At 50.6% G+C, this 25,940-nt stretch overlaps 1 protein-coding gene across 1 annotated transcript in view; it reads left to right on the forward strand.

Moving 5' to 3' along the window:
* The window catches only part of LOC310648267 (uncharacterized protein), a 429,113-nt gene that overhangs the window by 190,465 nt on the left and 212,708 nt on the right, over positions 1-25,940 (forward strand). The gene's annotated exons all lie outside the window — the stretch shown is intronic.

A 25,940-nucleotide genomic window follows, 5' to 3' on the forward strand; every position in this document is an offset into this window, starting at 1 on the left:
CCTCCCATCTGCTGGGTAGTTGCAGCAGGGTTTGGTCTCTTCTGTTGTGCTTTGAGGTTACCCACAAAGAATCCCCACTCTGGTTACTAAGCTTGCTTAAACCCTCTTCCACCTCCTTCTCACTGGAGCCCCCCCCTTTGTGTGCAACCCCAGCCCCTGCTTCACCTTGCCCCATGGCAATGGCACCCCTGCCCTGCCCCCTCCCTTGCCTCACCTCACCCTGCAGGATGAGCCTCCTACCCACTGCCCCACTCACCAGAGAACCCCTGGATCTCCCCCAATCCTGCCTGCCTAGCCCTCACAGGCATCCCTCCCCAGGAGCGACATCAAGGTGGCCACGCCCACCCAGGCCATGCCCACCCATGCTACCATGACTACTGTAGCCATGCCCACTTGGTGGCCACGCCCACTTTAGTGGGCATACCCACTTGATGGCCACGTCCCCGGCACTCGGCGATGCATAAGTGGGTGTCGGGTTGCAGTTTGGGCACTCGGTTTCAAAAAGGTTTGCCATCACTGGACTATGGACTGCTCAGTCCACCTCTCTAGCTGACCAGCTATCTTGTGAAACTCTCGTACATACTCCAGGACAGTCCGGCCAGCTTGCTTTATCTTATGGATTTGTTCTTCTGCTTTGAGGGCAATGGACGGGTCCTCAAATCTTTCTCTCAGTCCTAGGAGGAAAAGGTGGGGGTCCTCCAATTCAGGGGCTTGCTCATTGTATAAATTATTCAGCCATTCAAATGTCTCTCCCTCTAGGCTGGACGCAATCAGGTCGACCATAGCAGCTGGGTCTGGGTAGAGGTAGGCACAGCGATTCAAATGAGAGCGCACTTGGTTGAGAAAGAAAACCAGCTTCTCTTGGATCAAACACTGGCTGCTGCATGCCCTGGTGTTGCACATTCAGGGGCTGAGGCCACATTCAGGGGCTGTGGCCTGCTGTGGTTGTAATATCTGCAGTTGCAAACTCCTGGGTTGCCAGGGGTCTCCCAAAGACAACACCCTGGGTGGGGGCTGTTGTTGAACTTCCTGCTGTTGGTTAGCATAGAGTTGTGGCATCCTCTGCTGCTGTAGACCCCTCAATGGTTGCTGGTTCTCCCTCATTTGCGGGCTCCTCAGCGGTTGCTGTATGTTCAGTGGCAGTGACCAATCTCCTTGCTGTGGTCGTCCTCCCACCAGTTGCTGATCTCCTGGCTTCTGCACCACCCCAAGCTGTTGCAAGGCCTCTATTAGCTGTGGCAAGCTCAGAGGTTGCTGACTGTCTACCTGTAGGGGCTGCCAAACTCCCCATTGCTGCAGAGGCCTCAGACTAGGGTTCTCTCTCTCTGTAGGGCTGGAGGCCCTGGCAGGGGAAGACAGGGTCTGGAAGGCTGTCTGATCTGCAATGGAGGGGCTGTAGGCCCCTCTCAGTAGGAGTTGATTTCTGCTTCTCATCTCTAGCTTTTCAAATCTTTCCAGTGACTCACCTGAACCTTCAGTGGCAGACGATCTGGTAGCTCTCCACCGGTCTGCTTTTGAAACCTCTGAGGGTGGTAAGGCAGTCTCGAGGCATCTGGAGTCTCCACTGGACTGGGCCTGCTCCGAGGGCCAGATCAGCTCTCCTAGCTGGGAGACCTGCCAAAAATTTTCTTCCCCCGGCTTGTTATCTGTCGCTTCCCCCATTGGATAGCAGCTGCCACCGCAGCCAGGTTGCTAGCTTCAAGCAGTTTCTCTTTTCCCATGATGCCATGCTTCAAAGAGGAGGCTGAGGGGATTTTTATTAAGTTTTTTTATATAAAATTTTAAGGGGACCCAGGAGGGGGGAGGCCTTGGGGATCCAGAAAGAACTTGGGGGAGTTCGACCCGGACAGTAGTCCAGACCATTGGACGGTCGCAGGGGGAGAATAGGAGTTTGGGGGCAGACTCAGCTCTGAGTGCGGAGGGTCTCCCTATCTTGACGGTGATTGGGAGGGGCAGAGAGTGTGGGAGCAGAGGGCTTTATCGTTACTGGGGAACGGTCCACCGCTGTCTTCAAGCGGTTGCCTGTTCCCGCCCTCGTTGCTCTGCTCGCTTCCCCGGGGGAATAAGATTGCAGAACCCTGGGCTCAGGTTGGTTTATTTCAACGCCAGGTCCGTGGTGAACAAGGCTCCCCTCATACATGATCTTGTTGAGGAGGAGAACGTGGACCTGGCTTGCATCACAGAGACCTGGCTGGGCCAAGAGGGAGGTGTCCTCCTCTTGGAGCTATGCCCACCGGGCTTCCGGGTGCTTCACCAGCCATGGGCCCATGGCAGGGGTGGTGGGGTGGCGGTTATTATTAGGGGGAGTCTTTGTCCGCGAGTGGCCACTGTCCCTCAGATAGGCGGGTGTGAATCTCTCCTTTTGAAGTTGGGTCCTGGGGTTCAGTTGGGTTTATTGATTACGTACCTGTCTCCCAGCTGCGTATCATCGGCCCTGCCCAAGCTCCTTGACGTCTTGCCCGGGTTGGTGATTGAGTTCCCCAGGCTTATAGTTCTGGGGGATTTCAATTTGCCTTCCGTGGGTGAGGCGTCTGAGTTGGCTCGGGAGTTCATGGCTTCCATGACGGCCATGGACCTGACTCAAATAATTCAGGACCCGACTCATAATGGAGGTCACACACTCAACCTGGTTTTTATCTCTGGGCAGTGGATTAATGATGTGGGTAGGGGTGATTTAACCATCCATCCCCTGTCATGGTCCGATCATTTTCTTCTCCGGCTAGACCAGGGGTCGGCAACCTAAAAAAGAAAAAGAGCCACTGGGAACCGGTTCCATCACAAATTAAAAAAAGAGGGAGCCGCGTGCGTGTGTCCATGCACGCGCATGCGCAAAAAGGTTTTTTGCGCATGCGCGGACGCACGCGGCTGCCATTTTTTTAAAAATGAGATGGAACCGGTTCCCGGTTGCCCGACGGCGACGGCCCGTCTGCAAAGCTGCCGCTTTCGGCAGCTTCGCAGATGGGCCGTGGCAGCTTCCTCAAAAAGAGAGGCGCCCCTGCCCATTCCGAGAGGTGCGCGCGCACCTCTCCGAACGACCGGAGTTGCGCGCGCACCTCCCCAAACCTTTGGGGAGGTGCGCGCGTACCTCCGTGCGAAGGGGCAGCGGCGCCGCTCTTTGAGGAAGCTGCCGAAAGCGGCAGCTTCCTCAAAGAGCGGCACCGCTGCCCATTCGCGCGGAGGTACGCGCGCACCTCCGGTCGTTCGGAGAGGTGCGCGCGCACCTCTCGGAATGGGCAGCGGTGCCGCTCTTTGAGGAAGCTGCTGCGGCCCGTCTGTGAAGCTGCCGCTTTCGGCAGCTTCGCAGACGGGCCGCGGCAGCTTCCTCAAAGAGCGGCGCCCCTGCCCATTCCGAGAGGTGCGCGCGCACCTCTCCGAACGACCGGAGTTGCGCGCGCACCTCCCCAAACCTTTGGGGAGGTGCGCGCGTACCTCCGTGCGAAGGGGCAGCGGCGCCGCTCTTTGAGGAAGCTGCCGAAAGCGGCAGCTTCCTCAAAGAGCGGCACCGCTGCCCATTCACGCGGAGGTACGCGCGCACCTCCGGTCGTTCGGAGAGGTGCGCGCGCACCTCTCGGAATGGGCAGGGGCGCCGCTCTTTGAGGAAGCTGCCGCGGCCCGTCTGCGAAGCTGCCGAAAGCGGCAGCTTCGCAGACGGGCCGCAGCAGCTTCCTCAAAGAGCGGCACTGCTGCCCATTCGCGCGGAGGTACGCGCGCACCTCTCCAAAGGTTTGGGGAGGTGCGCGCGCACCTCCGCCCATTCGGGGAGGTGCGCGTGCACCTCTCCAAACGGGCGGTGCCACTCTCCATTTGGAGAGGTGCGCGCGCACCACTGCCCGTTGGAAGAGGTGCGCGCGCACCGGGCGGCTGGGAGCCGCAAGAGACGGCTCAAAGAGCCGCATGCGGCTCCGGAGCCGCAGGTTGCCGACCTGTGGGCTAGACTTTCAGTACACCACCCCCCGCCGCTGGGAGGTGGAACTGACCAGGTGGTTCCACCCCAGGCCCCTGATGGACCCTGAGAGGTTCCGGATGGAGCTTGGGACATTTCCTGCTTCCCTTGCCCATGGCTCTGCTGAGGCCCTAGTGGCAGCTTGGGAGAGGGCGTCTGCTGGGGCCTTGGATCGAGTTGTGCCTTTGTGGCCTCTGACCCGGCATGGATCCCGGTTGGCCCCCTGGTTTACCGAGGGACTCCGAGAGATGAAGTGCCGGAAAAGACGCCTAGAGAGTCGTTGGAGGTCCAGCAGATCCGAATCTGACCGAACACAGTTGAGAACTTATCTGAAGTCTTACCTAGTGGCGATGGAAGCGGCAAAGTGGGACGTGCTGGGCTGAGCTCCGTGGAGTGTTCCCAGTTTTGGGCGTCCTTGGTGGTCTTTCGGGGGTCCGACAAGTCCGCAGAGATGTTCTTTCTCTGTATCAAGGTTTGGAGGGACGAATGATCTGAGAAGAAAGAAAGGTCGGCATTTCATTGGAGTTGCAGCCCTCCATTTCGTATTCCATCCGAGAGCTTCGGCGTTTTTTTTCGGAGGTCCCAGTGGAGCTGGGAGGACCCGTAGCTTGGAGGGCTCCGAGCAGTGGATCTTCGGAGCCGATAGAGCCGCGGCCTAGAGTGGCCTCCGGAATTGCCGTATGCTTATGAAATGGAGGATGACCCAGCGTTGCGGTGGAGCAACAGGCAGTGAGCTGAATGGGAGCGTCATGCCGGTTTATGGTTTCTTCGCGGTCTGTTGTTGGAGGTTATCTGAGGCTGTTCTTTGCCTGTTTTCGGCCGGGGAGACCTATGGCTGGCGTTGGACTGTCCGACTGTTGGCGCTGTGTGTGGCTGGCCGGACGACACGGGTTAGCTCGCGCCTTCTATGTTCTGGCCATCTGGACTTCAGCTGCCTGCTCTGAGGTCCATCCATCTGCTGTTCAGCCTCTCTTGTTCTCCCCGCTTTGAGAAGAACCGTGCTCTCCAACTTGAACATTGTCACCTTCAGGTTGCTATGCCTGATAACTGCTGCTCTTTTTTCTCTTTCCCCCCATGGACCCACTGTACTTAGAAGGTCTTGGATGAGCCTCTGTGAGAGGGTGGCTCGTATGTACTATCATCTATACCAGGGGTCGGCAACCTGAAAAAGCAAAAGAGCCACTGGGAACCGGTTCCATCACACATAAAAAAAAGGGGGAGCCCCGCGCGTGCATCCATGCACGTGCATGCGCATAAAACAAATGTTTTGCGCATGCGCAAAACGTGTTTTTTGCGCATGCGTGCGCGTGCATACATGCGCGCGGCTCCCACTTATTTTAATGTGGACGCACCTGCACGCCAGCGGCGACGGGTCTCCGTGGCGACGGGCGCTGGGTTGCGGCGCCGCCTTCAGCCCGGGCATCACCGGAGCCACCCCCGGGACCTCCAAACTGCCGCCCGACCTCCGCCCGAACACCAGCAGGTCTCGACACGGGTGTTCGGGCGGAGCTGCGCGCGCACCTCTCCAAAGGTTTGGAGAGGTGCGCGCGCAGCTCCGCCCGAACAGCGGTTTGGAGACCTGCTGGTGATCGGGCGGAGGTCGGGCGGCAGTTTGGAGGTCCCAGGGGTGGCTCCGGCGACGCCCGGGCTGAAGGTGCCGCAACCCAGCGCCCGGCACCAGCAGGTCTCCAAACCGCACCTCCACCCGAACACCAGCAGGTCTCGACACGGGTGTTTGGGTGGAGCTGCGCGCGCACCTCTCCAAAGGTTTGGAGAGGTGCGCGCGCAGCTCCGCCTGAACAGCGGTTTGGAGACCTGCTGGTGTTCGGGCGGAGGTCAGGCGGCAGTTTCGAGGTCCCGGGGGTGACTCCAGAGGAAAATACAGTAAATGCGTTACGCACATGTTTGTTCAGTGACTCAAACCGTGAGACTAAATAAATGAGAGGTCGCGGGAGCCGAACACCCACCCCCTCCCTTAAATGCCATGTTTAAAATATATGAAACCATTAGCAGAAGCGGAGTGGTGGGAAGATATTGTAATTGCGGGATTGGCGAATTTCCCTCTGTGTAAATTGGAACTGACGTAATGTTTCCCCCCCCACTCCCCTTCTCCAACTTTGCCATCTGAACAGATGGAAGGAACCGCACGGTTCAGGCAACGGTCTGATTCTCGCGGTACTTAACCCCCCCACCTCCTGTCCCGAGTTAAGCCAACATGCTTCATCTTGTAGCTGGGCTCTTTTAAGTTAGCAGATCACGTGTATCCCAAAGTAGATCCCAGCAGATTTGGGATAGGATTGAGGATGGGATGGTGGTAGGGGTTTTTATAAGAATTGCCGTTTCTCCCCCTCCCCCCCAGTAGACTCGCGGAAAGGATTTGAGGGGCTTATTCAACCCAGCAATGAGTTATTCGAAGCGGGAGCTGCATCGATCTCAGAGGAAGCGGAAGGGGAACAAGATTTGAGCCACCTGGCCGCTACGTGAGCGGCCGAAAAGGGGAAAAAAACTCGCTCTCTCTCCGGCGGGCCAGGGAGCGGCTGGTGGCGAGGACTCCACCAATGGAGAGAGGCCGCCAACTTGACTGTAATCCAAGAAGTGGCGCCTGAGGAGATTCCTCAAGCGGGCCGCAAGTCTATTGACACATACTTTCTCAACGGTGTTTATAAGCGCTTCAGGCAGAGAAATCCAGGCGCCTGAAGCATTTTATATTCTATCTTCCTTCCACTTCGCCCGCCCCCCCCACACCCTCCCGACGATTTCCCCTTTTCTTATTTTTCCGTTTTTGTTAAATTAGCGATCCTTAGGACTGCTTAGGAAGCGAAGCATTGAGGTTTCCCCCTCGCCTCCCCACGTTTATAATGCGTCTTGGGAAGAGCTGCTCTACCTCCTCTTCGGTTTAGCGCCGGTGTTTGACAGTCTTGCCCTCCCTTCCCCCCCAAAAAGCCGTTAGCCAGCGCATAAAACAAAAACGTTTTGTTTTTTGCGCATGCGCGTGTGTGGATACACGCGCGCGGTTCCACTTTTTTTTAATGTGGACGCACCTGCATGCCAGCGGTGACGGGTCTCCGTGGTGAGGGGCGCTGGGTTGCGGCGCCGCATTCAGCCCGGGCGCCGCCGGAGCCACCCCCGGGACCTCCAAACTGCCGCCCGAACACCCGTTTGGAGACCTGCTGGTGCAGCACCAGCAGGTCTCCAAACGGGTGTTCGGGCGGAGGTGCGCACGCACCTCTCCAAAGGTTTGGAGAGCGCGCGCAGCTCTCCAAACCTTTGGAGTGGTGCGTACGCACCTCCTCCCGTTTGGAGTGGTGCGCGCGCACCGGGCGACTGGGAGCCGCAGGAGACCTATACCATCCTATACCATCTGCTGCATCCCTAGAGGTGAGAGATCTAGGGAGGTATGCCTTATTTGGGTTGGTATTTTGTCCATTCCAGGATGGATTTGGGCCCTCCGTGAGAGGGAGGTGCCCGTTCTACTTTGGAAGTTACCTGAAAGGTACCCAGCTCAGTGGCAGGGAGCTGGTGGACTGGATACTTTCGACCTTCTATTTTTCATCTTCTAGACTGACAGACTATGGGACTGCCTGACTGGACCTACCCGGACAATGGTCCATTTGTCCTATTCCAGCACAGACTTATTTGCACTCAGGGGTGCCCCCCTTCCTAGGCGCGACCCGCCTTTGTTTCCATTGTTCCTCTTGATGACGGGCCCAATTATTGGGACCCCGAGAGATGGTTGGGCAGGGACAGGAGCCTCTATCATAAATGTAATAAGAGGCCCCTGGTGCGCTTTTTAGCAAATTATTTGTGGGGTTAGGGAGGGGGGTGGGTTCACAGGTTCGGTTGGAAACTGGGAGGGTTCCACCAACCGTTTCTCAAACCAGGCCTGGGATTGATCACGCCATCACGGGGCTTGGGTTGGGTGCCTACGGGGCCCCGGAGCGGGGTGTGGGATTGCCTATTCCCACAGCGGTAGGGAATTTAATTTAATTTAATTTAATTTATTAATATTTCTATACCGCCCTTCTCCCGAAGGACTCAGGGCGGTGTACAGGGCAAGAATAAAACACAGAATTACAAAAGTTAAAAAGTAATTAAATACATGCCCATTAAAGATACAGTTAATACATAATAAAAACCCCAATAAAATGACAATAAAAACCCCACCAATCCCCCCTCAGGCCAGGCCAGGCTTGCTCGAACAAGTATGTTTTTAGATCGCGGCGAAAGGAGCGAAGATCGGGTGCCGTCCGGAGCTCAACCGGTAACTGGTTCCATAGCTCCGGGGCGCCCACAGAGAAGGATCTCCCCCTGGGGGCCACCAGTCAACATTCTCTGACCGGTGGCACCCTGAGGAGGCCCTCTCTGTGGGAACGCACAGGGCGGAGGGAAGTAGACGCCGGCAGCAGGTGTTCCCTAAGGTACTCCGGACCCCTGCCATGTAGGGCTTTAAACACCATTACTAGTACCTTGAATCTCACCCGGAAGACAACTGGCAACCAATGCAGCTCACGGAGCAGAGGTGTGACATGGGAGTATCGGGAGACTCCCAACAGAACTCTCGCGGCTGCATTCTGTACCAGTTGGAGCCTCCGGGTGGTCCTCAAGGGAAGCCCCATATAGAGAGCGTTGCAGTAGTCTAGACGAGAGGTCACGAGCGCGTGAGTGACCGTGCATAAATCATCCCGGCTTAGATAGGGCCGCAACTGGCGCACCAGGCGAACCTGGGCGAAAGCACCCCTAGTCACAGCCACTATGTGGTCTTCCAAGGTGAGCCGTGAATCTAGGAGGACTCCCAAGTTGCGAGCCCTATCTACGGGGGGTAATAATTCACCCCCCATAGAAAGAGATGGAATATCTGAATAGACCCGGGATGAAGGTATGCAAAGCCACTCAGTCTTGTCGGGGTTGAGTTGAAGTCTGTTCCTCCCCATCCAGACCCGAACCGCCTCCAGGCAACGGGACATCACGTTGAGGGCATCACTGGGGTGGTTTGGGGTCGAAATAAAAAGCTGGGTATCATCAGCATACTGATGATATCCAACTCCAAAACCACGAATGATCTCACCCAGTGGCTTCATATAGATGTTGAACAGGAGAGGCGAGAGGACCGAACCCTGAGGAATGACCCCGTCCCGAGCCCTCCAGAGATCATTCACCAGCGCGACCAATGCCGTCTCCGTGCTGTACCCGGGCCTGAAACCCGATTGGTACGGGTCTAGATAATCCGCTTCATCCAGGACCAGAGGGAGCTGGTGCGCCACCACACTCTCGACAACCTTCGCAAGGAAGCAAAGGTTGGAGACCGGATGAAAGTTGTTCAATACAGCTTGGTCCAGGGCAGGCTTCTTGAGGAGAGGCCTCACCACCGCCTCTTTCAAGACGGCAGAGAAGCTACCCTTACTCAAAGAAGCTGATATAACTGCCTGGAACCAGCTGCGTGTCCTCTCCCGGGCTGCATAAACCAGCCAGGAAGGGCACGGGTCCAATAAACATGTGGTGGAGCTCAGCCTCCACATAATCCTGTCCACTTCCTCCAGAGTCACAGAATCAAACTCCTCCCAGGTAATATCGACAAGACCGCCCGTGTCCTGATTGTCAGACTCTGCCCAGTCAGAGTCCAGACCGGTCCAAATCCGAGCGATTTTGTCCGACAGATGTTGGTTAAACTCCTCGGCACGACTCTGCAAGGGTTCCTCCCTCACCTCTTGATTAAGGAGGGAGCGAGTCACCCTAAACAGGGCGGCCGGGCGATTATCTGCGGACGCGATAAGGGTAGCGAAGTGATTAGACCTCGCCACCCTTATCGCAGCGAGATAAGACCTAATATAGGAATGGCCGCAGGTGTATGAACAGAGGGCCATATCAATATCTGGGAGTTCATCCCTGCTATCTCCAAGCAGTGATGCGCTCCGACCCTCTGATTTCGGCCACCTGAGCTCAGGCTCGTGTATTTCAATGCCACGTCCGTAATGAATAAGGCTACTCTCATTCGTGAGTTGATTGAGGAGGAGCATGCGGACCTGGCTTGCATTACGGAGACCTGGTTGGGCCCAGAGGGCGGTGTCCCCCTGGCTGATCTTTGCCCATCAGGCTTCCAGGTGCTGCACCAGTCCATCAAGCGCCTAGGGCAGAACCATCTCATTGGCTCAACAACCCCACGACGGGGAGTGGCAAAACGGAAGACCAGCCGCAGGAGATGATGATCGGTCCATGACAGGGGTGTAATAATTGGAGAACCCCCACCCAGATCATCTAACCACCGTCCAGATAGAAAAACCAAATCGAGCGTGTGGCCCCCCACATGAGTCGGGCCCTGAATTACTTGCATCAGGTCCATGGCCGTCATGGAAGCCATGAACTCCCGAGCTAACTCAGATGATCCCCCCAGGGATGGTAGATTGAAGTCACCCAAAACCATAAGTTTGGGGAACTCAACCACCAACCCTGAGAGGATATTGAGAAGCTCAGGCAGGGCTGCTGCTACGCAACTAGGCGAAAAGTACACCAGCAGCAAGCCCAACTGAGCTCTAGGGCCACATCTCAGGAGGAGGGACTCACACCCGACTATCTGGACTATGGTGGCCTCCCACAGACATAAGGTCTCCCTCGCAACTACTGCCACTCCACCGCCCCTACCCTGAGCCCGAGGCCGGTGCAGCACCCGGAAACCTGGTAGGCAGAGATCGACCAGAGGGACACCACCCTCTGAGCCCAACTAGGTCTCCGTAATGCAAGCCAGGTCCGCATGCTCTCCCTCAACCAAATCCCGGATGAGAGGAGCCTTATTAACTACCGACCTGGCATTAAAATACACAAGCCTGAGCTCAGGTGGCTGCTCATCCTCGCTCCCGGAACCACGGGTTGAAACCAGAGGGTCAGAGGACATCACCGCTTGAAGATAGCGGGGACGCACTCCCGGATGTTGATACGGCCCTCTGTTCATACACCTGCTGCCATTCCCTAACGTCGTGGGAATAGGTAATCCCACACCCCGCTCTGGGGCCCCAGAGGCAACCAGCCCTAGCTCCCACCCGACGTGATCAATCCCGGACCTGGCCTGAACAACAGTTGATGGACACCCCCCTGTTTCCAGCCAAACCTGTAATCCCTCCCCCCTCCCTAACGCCACAAAAAATTTAGCTAAAAAATTAACCAGGGGCCTCTTATTAAGTTTATACCGGAGGCTCCTGTCCCTGCCCAACCATCTCTCAGGGTCCCAACAATTGGGCCCTTCATCAAGATGAGAAGTGGAGAGAAAGGCGGGTCGCACCCAGGAAGGGGGGGCACCCCTGAGGGCGAACAAGTCCGTGCTGGTATAGCAAATGCGAGTCATGATTGTCCAAGCAAGTCCAGCAAAAGGCAGTCCCATAATTAATCAGGAGGGTCTAGGTCAGAAGGTAAGTGGGTATTGTCCAACATGTTCCATTTCTTTTGATGGGGGGGAGGTATTGCCCCCTCAGAAAGGGCTCGCAACTTGGGTGTCCTCCTGGATTCACGGCTTAATTTGGAAGAACATTTAACTGCTGTGAGCAGGGGGGCCTTTGCACAGGTTCGCCTGGTGCGCCAGTTGCGCCCCTTTTTGGACCGAGATGCCCTATGCACGGTCACCCATGCCCTTGTCACTTCTCGCCTGGATTACTGTAACGCTCTCTACATGGGGCTGCCCTTGAAGTACACGCTTCAGCTGGTGCAAAATGCGGCCGCGCGGGTACTTATGGGAGTTCCTCGATACTCCCATGTTACTCCACTCCTGCGCGAGCTTCATTGGCTTCCAGTTGTCCTCCGGGTGCGATTCAAGATGCTAGTAATTACCTTTAAAGCCCTACATGGCTTAGGCCCAGGGTATTTGCGAGACCACCTGCTGCCATTGTCAACCTCCCATTGCCTGGTTCGCTCCCACAGAGTCGGCCTCCTCAGAGTTCCATCAGTTACGCAATGCCGGCTGGCGACCCCTAGTGGGAGAACCTTCTCTGTGGACGCGCCGACCCTCTGGAATGAGTTGCCTCCGGAGCTGCGGATGGCCCCCAACCTTCGGTCCTTTCGCCGTGACCTGAAGACATGGATGTTTCAACAATCAGGCCTGGACTGACTATAGTTTTAAATTTGGTTTTATGGGGTTAAATTACTATGTATTGAACATATCTACTATTTAATTCTTTTTTAAATTTTGTATTTTCATGTTCTTTTTTAGTTTTTATTGTTGTGAGCCGTCCTGAGTCCTTAGGGAGAAGGGCGGCATATAAATATAATAAATCAAATCAAATCAAATCTTTTCTTGAATCTCTGCCAGCTCCCCTCAAGTCTTGAGAGAGTGGCTGGGGTTCAAGACCCCTAAATAGTTTGAAAAGGTTTAGATCTTGGCTTAATGTCATGGTTCCGACAAATGCAGTACTTCAAAGAACTTCAAGGCATTCTCTTTTTTTTAAACAAGTTTTATTGGTTTTTCAGTTAAAATCTACATATTTAGAAAGCATCATGATGACTGGGTAATCAGAGATTCAGTAACAGAGTTTTCAGTACATAATTCAGGTTACATTATCAAAACATCCTTCTCAATTTCCCCTAACATTTCATACAACCAGTTTAAACTAATAAATTTCTGGAAATAGCATGGTCAGTTGAAAAATTTGTCAATTCAGTTTCATTGAAATATATCTACGTCCTGTTATTAAAGTTTACCTAATTTTAATTTTAATTATATTATTCAAATTTAGCCTTTAACATCCCAAATAATATTCACAACCCAAATTTCCCTTATTTCATTACAGCAATAACTATAGCAACTAACATGTACACAGTGGCTGGGTAGCTATGTTCTACCTAATAAACATTGTCTGTTTCACATCCTAATACATCACACATTACTGAAAGGACCACAGCATATGTTTATCAATCTACAACTATTTATACACAGCCAGATTTTGTTTTAAATTTTAGCTAATTCTTAATTCTTAAATAGAATAATCAAATGTCTTTTAACATCAAAAGTGGGATCTATTAACCAAATTTCCATTATCTCAGTGCACAAATTATAATGTCTAAAATAAGCCTAATAGATACATAAACACATTCTAGTTCTATCTCATAAACATTTTCTATTTTAGATCCTGATAGATCACTGATTACTAAAAAGATAACCTTTAATGGTTCTCTAAGAACTCACTTTTTAAATCTAACTCTGGGTTTCTTTTTCTTTGAATTGCCAGATAGGTCTCCCTTCGCTCCAATACATATTATTTGAATTGAAGGAGGCCATCTAGCCATCAGTGATCCACAAAAACCAAACCATTTGTAATCATTATGTTGTTGCCCTGTTAGTTCTAGTCTCTGTATTTGCTCTAAAAACTTTATCTTCAGTTCAGTCTGGATTCCTCTTCCATCTGGGTTCATCTGCTTTAAGTAAAGATTCTTATCCTATTTTGTAATTAGTGCTTGGCTATCCAGGCTTTCAGAAAACTGTCTTTGTTGATCTTCCACGTCCTATATGTTAGCATCACTATCTTGTACGTAGTATACTTCTAAAGTTATAGGCTCTTTTGATGGAGTCAAAAGTTGAGTATTAAGTTTTCCCATTGTTTGTTGTTGGTCCTTAAGGTTATTTGCCATAGTGATAGTTCCTTGTACTTTTAGAGTTGTCAGTTCTTTGGATAGTTGTTGCTTATAGTCCTCTGTCTCAATAGTAATATCTTCCAATTTTGTTATATTCTGAAGTATAAATTCTTTAGTTGCCGTCTGGGTTGCAATTTGTGACTTAAGGTTGGCATGTAAATTATTAAATCTGGAGATAGACATCTCAGTGACTCTGTAGATTGTTTCAAGTATGAGGTTATAATCAAGCACGGTTTGTGGCTGATCCTTCTCCATTTTGTAATAATTATAAATAGTCCTTGGTGGAGGCTATGTTTCAAACAAAAATCAGTAAGAGTCCACCTCCACAAGTCTAAGCCAAATTCATCTCCAGCTGTTTCAGGTTTTTCTCTTAATGCCAAGGTCAGTCCAAAATGTAACCAAGCTTGTTTGCCAATAGTATTCACTAGATATCCCCAGAATACTTCAAATCCTTTTCAGACAGTATCTTTTTATTTATTTCTTTTTTTGTCCCCTTTTTTAGACTAATAGGTAGAATAGTCCATTTCTGTAAATATAGGAACTTTGGGCCAAAAGTAGAAAGGCAGTAAATCCAATAAATCAGTATACTTTAGTAGAAGGCTTTTTCTTTTCTCTCCCAATGTAGACAAAGGCCGCTCTTAGGGAGGGTGGGGGTGAAAAAAAATCCCTTCCCTCTCTCCTCGCAGGGGGAAGCAAATTCGAGAAGCTTTTGGCAGGGAAAGTAGACAATTAGGAAAACAAGAAGGCAATTCTTACCCAGTTTTCAAGTGCTTTCAAGTGCTTTGTTGTGCTTTTGGCTTCGGCAGGAAACGGCTAAATGATGGGCCATGGGAGTGGCCGATCCTTTCTTCTTCAGTTTGGAGAGTAGCTTCTACGGGCCGACTGGAGAGACCTCTCCCCTGCTCATCGCCCCTCCAGGGTGACTTTTGACCCCTTTACAGGGGCCCCCCCGATGAAGAAATCCAGGCGACACGAGAAGCGATTCCCTCGCATGTCTGGGAGCACTGAAATTCTAGAACCAGAAGCCAAGGCATTCTTTACCTTAAAGAATCTTTTATTATACTCGCATAGCTTTGGCACGTACATATTAGAAGCCAAGATCTGAATTCTCCTTCCCTGAACATATCTTATCAAACACAATTCCCTCCCTTAATTTAACGTCATAAATCACATTTTCCAATTAGTTTAAAATGCAAACTTTCTCTTCTGTTTAACAACCCACCAAACTCTTATCTTCTCTTATTACAAACAGTCTTGAGATACATTCTCCCTACTCCCCCCAGCGTCCACTAATTCTAGCTCTAAAAATAATATATGAGTTAAAGGAAGGCTACACTTCCCTATGTTGTCAAGCAAGAACATCCGATGTTAGCAGCATTGACATCCAGCCCCCCTTACAAAAAGGATAGACCCTGTAGCGTAATTAAAAGCCCATGTTAGGGACTATCTTTTGGTTTGTTGGGGTGTTTCTCATAAAACGTTTTGATGAGTCAGTTGGCTTTCACATCACTAGATTTCACCAAGTGGCTTCAGACAACGAGCATCCTTTCCATTGTACTAGGTACTGCAATTTCCCTTTAAAAATTTGCCATGCAGTGGTCCATTCGCCAGCAGCAGGTGTCACCGCTGGTCTTGGTGGAGACGATTGACAGTTGACCCCTTCATTCAGGCCCTGTGGTTGCTGCTACCAGACCCCTTCACATGTGCATTGGGCTGCATGTGGAAGAAGCCATGTTTTATGTTGCCGCAGTGCCCCACTTTCTGGTGGTGCTTGGGCTGGAGTGGTTATGGGCTCATGATCCGCATATCATCTGGTCATCTGGGGTAGTACGGTTCCCCGGCAAGAAGTGTGCAACCCATCACCTGCATGCCTGCGCAGGGGGTGTGGCTACACATGAGGACCTGGACCTACCTGCGGATTTGGTGGACTATGCCAATGTGTTTGGGGAAAAGGAGGCAGATCGGTTGCCCCCACATCGGTCTTATGACTGCCTGATTGATTTGGTGCCCGATGCCAAATTGCCAGTGGGCTGGATTTACTCCCTGTTACGGGACTTCATAGAGAAGAATCTTCAGAAGGGGTTTATCCAGTCTTCTACCTCCCCGTTGGCTGCGCCAGTGTTCTTCGTCAAGAAGAAGTTGGGGGACCTGCGACTGTGCTGTGATTATCGGAAATTGAATGCAATCACAATACGGAACCAGTACCCGCTTCCTCTCATCCCTGAACTGGTCTAGCAGCTTCATCAGGCCAAAGTCTTTACAAAGCTGGACCTGCAGGGGGCCTACAACCTGGTTCGAGTTCGGGCCAGCAACAAGTGGAAGACAGCCTTCTGGATGCGTTGCGGCCACTTTGAATATACTGTGATGCCATTTGGCTTGACCAACGCACCTGGTGTGTTCATGCACTTTATGCATGACGTCTTCAGGGATTGGTTGGATCAGTTTGTGGTCGTCTACCTGGATGACATCCTGATCTACTTGTCATCCCCAGAAGATCACTGGAAACACGTGTGGCTGGTGCTACAACGCTTGTGGGACAACCACCTATTTGCAAAGCGAGAAAAGTGCCAGTTCGCACAAACAACGATTCACTTTCTAGGTCATTGTATTTTGCCTGCTGGTGTGGAGATGGACCCAGAGAAAGTCAAGTCATTGCAGGCGTGGCAACCTCAGTGGCGGCTGAAGGATGTGCAGTGACTGTTGGGGTTCATGAATTATTATTGCACACTTGTTCCCCACTTCGCTGCCTTGACTACTCCCCTTTCCAATCTGCTCAAAAAAGGGGGAAAGTTCTGTTGGGGTGCTAAGGAGCATGGAGACTTCAATGCCATGAAGGCTGCCTTCGCCTCCGAGCTCATCCTTAAGCATCCTGATCCATTCCATCCATTCGTGGTGGAGACGGATGCATTGAATGTGGCCATCAGGGGAGTACTCCTACAGGACTATGCCCCTGCAGGCATCTTGTTCCCATGTGCCTAATATTCCCAGTAGCTGTCAGCTCCGGAGCGAAATTACACTGTATGAAAGAAGGAGCTTTTGGCAGTTAAGGTAGCCTTTGAGACATGGTGGCACCATCTGGAGGGGGCTCGCCACCAGGTCGAGGTTCAGACGGACCATCGCAACCTAGAACATTTACAAACGGCCTGGATGCTGAACCAGCGCCAGGTGTGTTGGTCACTGTTTTTGCCCAATTCAATTTCCAGGTAACCTATGTTCCTAGTGGGCAGAATCAGCGTGCTGATGCACTGTCCCGGAAGCCCGAGTATACCCGAAGAGAGGACAAAATCCCACCTCGAACAGTGATTCCATTGGAGCGGTTCGCGGCCACTGAGGAGCCTGTGGATCTCTGAGTTAGGATTCGGGAGGTGCAGCGGCAGGATCCGTTCGTGACGGCTCGGCGTCGGGAGCTGGATGGGAATGGGAGACAGGAGATCCCTTGGGCATATACAGAGGACCTGGAGGACCCCTTCGTGGCCTCATTCTATGACAGTGTCATGACAACCCAGTGGCGGGCCACTTTGGGGTCTTCAAACACTGCACCTCATCTCCAGGACATTTTGGTGGCCATGACTCTGGCATGAAGTGTTGGGATATGTGGCATCGTGCGGGATCTGTTGACAGGCCAATTATGCTACTGGTGCACCCCCTGGTCTCTTGCAGCTGCTACCCACACCAGAAAGACCGTGGGGGGGCGGTCTTGTTGGACTTAATTACTGAGTTGCCCCCATCAAAGGGTGCCTCAACCAACTTGGTGGTGGTGGTGGACGTGCTCACCAAGAAGGTCCATTTTATTCCGTGTGTGGGTCTCCCTATAGCACAGACGACAGCCCAGTTGTTAATCACCCATGTGTTTCGGCTGCATGGGTTACTGGACTGAGTAGTGTCAGACCAGGGGGTGCAATTTACAGTATGCTTTTGGCAGACCCTACTCACGGAACTGCAGGTACAGGTGTGTCTGTCATCCACCCATCACCCCAAAACTGACAGCGGCACAGACAGGGTGAATGCCATCTTGGAACAGTACCTCCGCTGTTTCAGCAACACCCAACAGGACAATTGGGTGGAGGTGCTGGCTGTGGCGGAGTTCACCTACAACAACACCTAGCATGCATCCACCCGTGTGTCACCATTCTTTGCCAGTTATGACTTCCATCCATGGCTCTTCCCATTGGCTCCGTCTGACTCCCCAGTTCAGCCGTGGATATGTTCCTCCAAGAGCTGAAAGCCGTGCACCAAGTGGTTCGAAACCAACTGGAGAAAGCCAAGAAGGACTACAAAGAATTCACAGATCGTCATTGTTGAGACGTCCCTCTGTTAGCTCTGAGCGATTGGGTTTGGCTCTCCACACAGTACCTGCCGACAGCATGGCCATCGAAAAAACTCGATCACCGCTACTTGGGGCCGTTTCCGGTCAAAGCGGTGATCAATCCTGTGGCATTTTGCTTATCCTTGCTGCAGACCATGTGGATTCACCCGGTTTTCCACAGGTCGTTGCTAGTACAAGTAGCGGATGACTGTCCACATCTGCCGGCTCCACTGCCCCTCATGGAGAAGTGGAGTACAAAGTGGACAGCATTTGGGATTCCTGCCGGCTGTGGGGCCGGTTTCAGTACCTCATGTCATGGAAAGGTTAGGGACTGGAAGACTTCACCCAGGTCAATGCCACAGACTTGTTGGATTTGGATGTATGTTCCTTTCTTTGTTATTTACTTGGCCTTGAGTAAATTGCTGTTCTAATCTAAAAACGTTTGAACCTACTTGCAGCCAGAGGCTGCTGAAGGGGTGTGTGTGTGTGTGTGTGTGTTGTTACTTGTTCTGGGACTTGCCAGAAACATGTGAGCATTTGGGGAACATTTGGAGCAATAAAGTCACATTTTCCCAATTGAAAGTATGGGTAATTCTGTCTATACATTGTGAAATTAAAGAGTTTTCATCATGTCATCTGACTGCTAGTTGGTGTTCATGGATGCGTTCTGCCAGTCTTCTGCCTGTTTGTCCTACATAGTGGTTGTTGCAGTCATTACACTGTATGTTGTAGACAGTGGTGGGATTCAGCCGGTTCGCACCACTTCGGCAGAACTGGTAGCTAATTTTTTGTTGCCCAGGCCCAGAATGGACTTCCAGAAGTGGCATCCACACAGAGAACTGGTTGTTCACATATTTGAATCCCACCACTGGTTGTAGATGAGTCCTGTTTTTTCTTCTGGGGTTGCTGGGTCTTTTGGTTTGCTTAGGATGTTTTGAAGGGCTTTAGTTGGCTTGTGTGCTATGCTGATTCCATGTGGTTCTAGCAGTCTATTTGTGGTTTCTGAGATATTCTTGATGTATGGCAGTGTAATTCTTTTTAGGGTTTGTGTTGGTTGTGCTGTATTGGGTTGAGAGGTCAGGGACCTTTTGATGAAGTTGCATGGGTATCCATTTTGTTGGAATGTGTTGTATAGATGCTCCATTTCCTTTTTCTACTGTTCTGGGTTACTGTAGTGCATTTGGGCTCATCTAAATAAAGTCCTTACACAGCTTCTTTTGTGGGAGGTTGGGTTGTTGATTTGGTAGTGGAGTACCTGGTTGGTATGGGTGCTTTTTCTGTAGACTTGTGTTTCTAGTTTGCCATTGTGGTCTCTGCTGATCAAGATGTCCAGGAAGGGTAGAAAGTTGTTGTTTTCTTCTTCTCTTGTAAACTGGATTCCTTTAAAAATGGTATTGATGGTTCTGTGGGTGTTCTCTAATTGGTCCTTTTTATTATGGTGAAGCTGTTGTCTACATATCTGATCCATATTTTGGGCTGTATTTGTGGAAGCGCTGTGGCTTATAGATGTTGCATGACAACATCTACTATAAGTCTTGAAAGAGGTGATCCCATAGGTATACCTTTAATTTGTTGGTAAATTTGTCCATCAAATTGGAAGTATGTGGTTATGCAGAGATTTATGAGATCCATAATCCTGGGTGTTTCAATTTTTGCATATTTGGTAAAGTCAGGTGTGCTGTGGAGCAACATGGTCATGGAGTCTTTGGCTTATTCTGGATCTATGGATGTGAACAGAGCTTTGTCATCAAATAAGACCATTATTTCATCCTCATCAATAGTCACATCTCTGATTGTTTGAAGGCACTGTAGTGAAGAGTTGATGGAGTGTTTGCTTTGTAGGAAGAAAAATCCAGGGCTCATTTTTCCAGCTGGGAGAACACATGGGAGAAGAAAAATGCCGCTGCAAATCAAAGGGTCAAAGTCAACTGCTGACAAGGAGGTTTTAATCGCAGAAATGAAGTACATGCAGCAATTCAGTTCTGGGGCAGCTGACCAACTGACTGGGTGAGTAGATGGATTTTTATGTGGGTGCTGGGCTTTGTAATTGAGATGTTTCAGGGGATTGTGTAATATGGTAGGCTTTGTGTCCTTTGCTATTTTGATGGTGGTGGGTAAAACTTATGTCCTGAAATGCTATGTCCTGTGCTTACTGTTGGGTGGGGTATGTAAAATTCTAAATCCTATTATTTTTCTGCTTCTGTTTGTATGGTTTGTTTGGTTATGAATGAGCTATAGCTGACCGTTTCTGTTTCCTTATGAATGGAGATAGGCTGTATTTGCTTGCAGCAGGCATCTGGTTACATTGTATTGCCGGCATCCACTTGCGGTTTAGCACCTCATTAAAATTCCTTTTCCATCTGCTTGCTCTCTGTGAAATGTGCCTCAGGCGGGCTTTTTACTAGCGGCTTGTCTTTTCATATTTCTTAGGATATTTTCTAATGGCTGGGCTTTATGGGGTCCGGGGGGGGAGTTGAGTTTGATTTTTGATTACTTCTTACAATCCCCCATTTGGGGCTTAATATTTGTCAATATATTTTGCCCAACTTGTTTGGAGTCTAATGAAAATAAAGCTGGAATTTTCTGTCACATCATCAATGAAACTTGGTGATCTTTTCTTTTGGAGATTTGGGGTGGGTGGGTGGGAGAACTTTCTGAGGCTGGCTAGGCATGGCGGTAAGCATTGACAGAGACAGCAGAACAGGGCTTCTATGAGGATCACCATGACGGCTCCCAGGAGAAGAGTTTTTAACCAGTGGAGGTCTGGGAGCCATGAGAAGAGTCCTGATAGGTCAACATTTTTGGTTAGTTCCTGAAGGTGTTTTATATTGCTCTCTATCTGTTTTGAATGTTTGCTTAGATTAAAGCAGCAGAGGCCTTTGAACTCATAGCCATGGTTATGTCTCAGTAGGAGGTAGTCAATAGCTGCCCGGTTCTCCAGGGTTGCTTCTCGTACTTGGCTTAGTTCTCTATTGAGAGCGTCCAGGGCTTGGGAAGTCGAATTAAGGCTTTTGGCTGATGAATTCCTAAAAATATAAAAGAATAATTCAGGTAGAAGAGAAAAAGGGTGGAATTAAAGAAAAATAAATAAAGGTTATTCTTTTATAAATTGTATAAAATGTAACACCAATAAATTGTATAAAGTGTAACACCAATGAATTGTATAAAATGTAACACTAAGATGTGGGGCTATCTATTTCCTGCTTAGACAGAGAATTCACACATGGTAATCAACAAAGTTCTTTTGAAATGTTATTAAAAAGTTTTACAAATACATTATAAGCATAAGACCCACCCCTCCCCCACCCCCACCCAATTTCCCCTCCCTCCCCCTCCCCCCTGACTTCCCAGAGCATAATACAGAGTATTAACCCTAACAATCTTAAACTATAATATGCTAACTAACTATAATAACACTTTAAATCCTATCGAATTTTAACTCTCCTTAAAAATAACTAAATAATAATAACTCTTATAAATCTACTACTTATTCAAATGCTAAATGAAACTTTTTGGTCCCATATTTATTCTGAATAAAATCAATCCATCTTCTCCATTCCAAGATATATCTTTGTTGTGAATGGTCTTTCAAATATGCTGAAATTTTTGCCATTTCTGCCAGGTTCGAAACTTTTAAAGTCCATTCTTCTATAGTAGGCAAATCCTCCTTCTTCCAGTATTGCGCAACCAAAAGTCTTGCTGTCATTATTAAATACAACATCAATTTAGTTTCTATAGCAGTACAGTCTATACAGTAGTAATACCCAGCAAAAATAATTGTGGAGAAAACTTTATCTTTTTCTTAAATATCTTCTGCATATTCCACCAAATTTTAATCCAAAAAGCTTTAACTTTTTTACAAGTCCACCATATATGATAATACGTTGCATCATCACAACCACACCTCCAGCATTTAGGCTGATAATCTGGATACATACATGCTAATTTCTTAGGATCTAAATGCCATCAATAAAACATTTTATAAAAATTCTCTCTTAAATTTTGTGCCTGTGTAAATTTTACATTTCTGACCCAGATTGTTTCCCAAGTATCTATCACTATAGGTTCTTGGATATTCTGGGCCCATTTTATCATACAATCTTTAACAAGTTCCGTTTCTGAATCTATTTCTATCAATGCATTATATATCCTTCTTATATGTGCAGGACTTTGATCTCTAATTTGTTTAACCAAATTTTCATCTACTATGGAAATACCAATTTTCTGATCCTGTTTCCGTCTAGCTTGTAACTGCCCATACTGAAACCAAGTTTGTACTATCTTTTTTTCTTTTAAAATATTAAATGGCTTTAATTGCCATACATTTCTTTCCAATCTAAGAATTTCTTTATATGTAATCACATCATGCTTAAATCCCACATTTATATTTTCTATCACATGTTTAGGTATTGCCCAAATTGGAATTTTAAAATTCAACTTATAATGATATTTTTTCCAAACTCGCAACAGGGCATATCTTAATATATGTGTCTTAAAAACATTATCCACTTTTTTGTCAAACAATAAATTTAATTTTTAATTTAATTTATTGAGATTTATATACCGCCCTTCTCCCAAAGGGACTCAGGGCGGTTTACAGGGCATAAATATAAATAACAATATAAACATTACAAACATTAAAAAACAATTAAATCAGTGCCCAAGTTAAAACAAGAATAAAACAAGCCAATAAAAACCCATGTACCCCCATCAGGCTAGACCCGCTAGTTCAAATAAATGGGTCTTCAACCCGCGACGGAAGGATCGGAGGTCTGATGTCGTCCGGAGCTCCACCGGCAGTTGGTTCCACAAAGCCGGGGCACCCACAGAGAAGGCCCTCCCCCTGGGGGCCACCAGTCGACACTCCCTGACAGGAGGCACCCTGAGGAGGCCCTCTCTGTGGGCGCGCACAGGGCGGAGGGGAGTCGACGCCGGCAGCAGGTGGTCCTCGAGGTATCGCGGACCCATGCCATGTAGGGACTTAAAGATCATAACCAAAACCTTGAACCTTACCCGGAAGACAACCGGTAACCAATGTAGCTCACGGAGCAAAGGTGTAACATGGGAGTACCGGGAAACTCCCAAGACAACTCTCGCGGCCGCATTCTGTACCAGTTGGAGCCTCCGAGTAGTCTTCAAGGGAAGTCCCATGTAGAGAGCATTACAGTAGTCTAGGCGAGAGGTCACGAGCGCATGAGTAACCGTACATAAGGCCTCCCGGTCCAGATAGGGCCGCAACTGGCGCACCAGGCGAACCTGGGCAAAAGCCCCCCTAGTCACGGCCACTATGTGATCCTCCAAAGTGAGTCGTGAATCTAGGAGGACTCCCAAGTTGCGAGCCCTATCCACAGGGGGTAAAAGCTCACCCCCCATAGAAAGAGATGGAACATCCCAAGTGTCCCGGGGAGACGGAATGCACAGCCACTCAGTCTTGTCAGGGTTGAGTTGAAGTCTGTTCCTCCCCATCCAGACCCGAACCGCTTCCAGGCAACGGGACATCACAGCGAGGGCATCACTGGGGTGGTTTGGGGTCGAAATAAAAAGTTGGGTATCATCAGCATATTGATGATACCCAACTCCAAAACCACGAATGATCTCACCCAGCGGTTTCATATAGATGTTGAACAGGAGAGGCGAGAGGACCGACCCCTGAGGAACTCCACAAGCGAGAGTCCTAGGGGTCGACCTCTGCCCCCCTGCCAACACCGACTGCGAGCGTCCCAGGAGATAGGAGGAGAACCACTGAAAAACCGTGCCTCCCACTCCCAATCCCCTGAGACGCTGCAGCAGGATACCATGGTCGATGGTATCGAAAGCCGCCGAGAGGTCTAATAGGACTAGGACAGAGGAATATCCCCTATCCCGAGCCCTCCAGAGATCATTCACCAGTGCGACCAATGCCGTCTCCGTGCTGTGCCCGGGCCTGAAACCCGATTGGTAAGGGTCCAGATAATCCGCTTCATCCAGGACCAGAGGGAGCTGATGCGCCACCACACTCTCAACAACCTTCGCAAGAAAGCGAAGGTTGGAGACTGGACGAAAGTTGTTCAATACAGCTGGGTCCAAGGCAGGCTTCTTGAGGAGAGGTCTCACCACCGCCTCCTTCAAGACGGTGGGGAAATAACCCTCACTCAAAGAAGCAGATATAACCGCCTGGAGCCAGCCTCGTGTCCTCTCCCTAGCTGCATAAACCAGCCAAGAAGGGCACGGATCCAATAAACATGTGGTGGAACTCAGCTTCCCCATAATCCTGTCCACTTCATCAGGGGTCACAGAATCAAACTCCTCCCAGATAACATTGACAAGACCGCCCGTGTCCTGATCGCCAGACTCTGCCCAGCTGGAGTCCAAACCGGTCCGAATCCGAGCGATTTTATCCGACAGATGTTGACTAAACTCCTTGGCACGACCCTGCAAGGGATCCTCCCTCACCTCCTGATTAAGAAGGGAGCGAGTCACCCTAAACAAGGCGGCCGGGCGATTATCTGCGGACGCGATGAGGGTGGAGAAGTAATTACACCTCGCCTCCCTCATCGCAGCGAGATAAGACCTAATGTAGGTTCTTAACCGCAATCGGTCGGGTTCAGATCGGCTGGACCTCCAGCAGCTCTCTAGACCCCGTTTCCGACGCTTCATCTCCCGGAGCTCCGCGGAGAACCATGGAGCTCGCTGGGATCTGCGCCGGGTCAGGGGCCGCAAGGGTACAACCCGGTCGAGTGCCTCAGTGGCTGCCCTTTCCCAGGCTTCCACTAAGGCATCCGCCGAGCTGTGAGCAATGGAGGCAGGTGGGGACCCCAGCGCCGCTTGGAATCTATCAGGATCCATTAGGCGTCTGGGGCGGTACCATCTAGTTGGCTCCGTACCCCCACGGCGGGGGGTGGCAAAATGGAAGACCAGCCGCAGGAGGTGATGATCGGTCCATGACAGGGGCATAATAAATGGAAAGCCCCCACCAAGATCATCCAACCACCGTCCAGATAAAAAAATCAGGTCAAGGGTGTGGCCTCCCTCATGAGTTGGCTCAGAAATTACCTGCGTCAGGTCCATGGCCGTCATGGAAGCCATGAACTCCCGAGCAAGCTCAGATGAACCTCCCAGGGATGGTAGGTTGACGTCTCCCAAAACTATAAGTTTGGGGAACTCAACCACCAACCCCGAGAGGATATCGAGCAGCTCGGGCAGGGCTGCCGCTACGCGAGTAGGCGAAATGTACACGAGCAGCAAGCCCAGCTGCGCCCCAGAGCCAAATCTCATAAAGAGAGACTCACACCCGACTATCTGAGGAACGGTGGTCTCCCGCGGACATAAGGTCTCCCTAACAATCACCGCCACACCCCCACCCCTACCCTGAGCTCGAGGCTGGTGTAGCACCCGGAAGCCTGGTGGGCAAAGGTCAACCAAAGGGACCCCACCCTCTGGGCCCAACCAAGTCTCCGTGATGCAAGCCAGGTCCGCATGCTCACCCTCAACCAAATCCCTAACAAGGGGAGCTTTGTTAACCACGGACCTGGCATTCAGGTACACCAGCCGGAGCTCAGGAGGCTGCACATCATCGCTCCCGGAACCTCGGGGAAGAAGCAGAGGGTCGGAGCGCCCCACCGCTTGCAAATAGCGGAGACGGCGCTCCCGGTAACGATATGGCCCCCTGTCTATCCGCCTGCTGCCATTCCCCGTCGTGGGAATTGGTAACCCCACGACCCGCTCATGAGCTCCGGAGACAACGACCCCTCGTTCTCCCCCCGCGCGGTCGGACCCAAGTCTAGCCTGGACTATGGTTGATTGGCTGCCCCCCAAAGCCAGACAACCTCTATCTCCCACCCCCCTCCCCAACCCCATAAATTTTTTTGATAAAAACATAATCAGGGGCCTCTTACTAAATTTATGTTGACGGCCCCTACCCCTGCCCAGCCATCTCTCAGAGACCCAAGACTCGGGCCCTTCATCGAGGTTAGGATTTAAAAAGGCGGGTCGCACCCAGGCGAGGGGGGCACCCCTGAGGGCGAGCAAGTCCGTGCTCGTATATCGTCGCATGTTAGTCCAGCAAGTCCAGAATAGGCAGTCCCGGAGGTGATCATGTCCATA

The sequence above is a fragment of the Vipera ursinii genome (genome assembly GCF_947247035.1).
Source record: "Vipera ursinii genome assembly, chromosome: W".
Taxonomy (NCBI): domain Eukaryota; kingdom Metazoa; phylum Chordata; class Lepidosauria; order Squamata; family Viperidae; genus Vipera; species Vipera ursinii.